We start from the raw sequence: 1,400 nt of genomic DNA, 5'->3' as shown, positions 1-1,400 counted from the left end.
ACATAAGAAAGGTCCTAGAATCTTACATTGCACCCAATTCTGATTTCTATGGGCGCAACATCTCCATTCCTGCCATTGGGGCAAACAACTTTGAGTTGAAGCCTCAACTGGGCACCCTGGTGCAACAGAACTCCCAGTTTCATGGACTTCCATAGGAAGATCCAAACGAATTCATATCTGACTTTCTGCAGATAGTGACAATGTAAAGACTAATGGAGTAAATCCAGAATTCTACAAGCTCATGCTCTTTTCCTTTGCTGTAAGAGACAGAGCAAGACTATGGTTAGATTCTCAGCCTATAGAAATCCTAGACACATGGGAGAAGGTGGTCAATGAATTCTTGACCAAGTTCTTTCCACCTCAAAAGCTGAGTAAGTTTAGGGTGGAGGTTCAAACCTTCAGACAGAAAAAGGGTAAATCCCTCTATGAAGCTTGGGAGAGATACAAGCAACTGATTAGGAGATGTCCTCTTGACATGACCTCAGACTGGACCATGCTAGACATCTTCTATAATGGCCTATCTAAGGCATTGATGAGCGGATAATTTATACGCTTTTTGGCATTGTTTATAGGTAATTTTTAGTAGGATCTAGCTACTTTTAGGGATGTTTTCATTAGTTTTTATGCTAAATTCACATTTCTGGACTTTACTATGAGTTTATGTGTTTTTCTGTGATTTCAGGTAATGTCTGGCTAAAATTGAGGGACCTGAGCAAAACTCTGATAAGAAGGCTGACAAAGGACTGCTGATGTTGTTGGATTCTGACCTCCCTGCACTTGAAATAGATTTTCTGGGGCTACAGAACTCCAAATAGAGCGCTCTCAATGGCGTTGGAAAGTAGACATCCAAAGCTTTCCAAAAATTTATAATAGTCTACACTTTATTCGAGATTAGACGATGTAAACTGGCGCTCAACGCCAGTTCCATGCTGCATTCTGGAGTCAAACGCCAGAAACACGTCATGAACCAGAGTTGTATGCCAAAAACACGTTACAACTTGGTGTTCAACTCCAAAAGAAGCCTCTACACGTGTAAAGCTCAAGCTCAACCCAAGCACACACCAAGTGGGCCCCGGAAGTGGATTTCTGCATCAATTACTTACTTCCGTAAACCCTAGTAGCTAGTCTAGTATAAATAAGACATTTTACTACTGTATTAGATGTCTTTGACCATTCAGTTTTTTTGACCATATCCTGGATTGTATTTTTGATCCTGTGATCACGTTTTGGGGGCTGGCTAACGTTAGGAGTTTTGCTAGTAAAGAATTTTACAAAAATATAATCGCGTTGTGAGTATGGATTCTAAAACAACAGAAAATCCCTTCAAACAAACGTTTTGGTTGTCACAAGTAACAAAACCCAATAAATTTATAAACCGAAGTATTCAAACCTCGGGTCAT

The 1,400-nt window shown here is 40.0% G+C and overlaps 1 non-coding gene across 1 annotated transcript; it reads right to left on the bottom strand.

The window, feature by feature from the left end:
- Positions 1-373: 373 nt before the first annotated feature.
- Positions 374-482, bottom strand: LOC130971656 (small nucleolar RNA R71). Its single transcript, XR_009082866.1, has one exon. It is a non-coding gene; the product is annotated as a small nucleolar RNA R71 (small nucleolar RNA).
- Positions 483-1,400: the final 918 nt, after the last annotated feature.

This window comes from Arachis stenosperma, chromosome 3, assembly GCF_014773155.1.
Source record: "Arachis stenosperma cultivar V10309 chromosome 3, arast.V10309.gnm1.PFL2, whole genome shotgun sequence".
Classification (NCBI taxonomy): domain Eukaryota; kingdom Viridiplantae; phylum Streptophyta; class Magnoliopsida; order Fabales; family Fabaceae; genus Arachis; species Arachis stenosperma.
The sequence above is the reverse complement of the archived record's forward strand: the minus strand, read 5'-3'. Positions and strand labels throughout refer to the sequence as shown.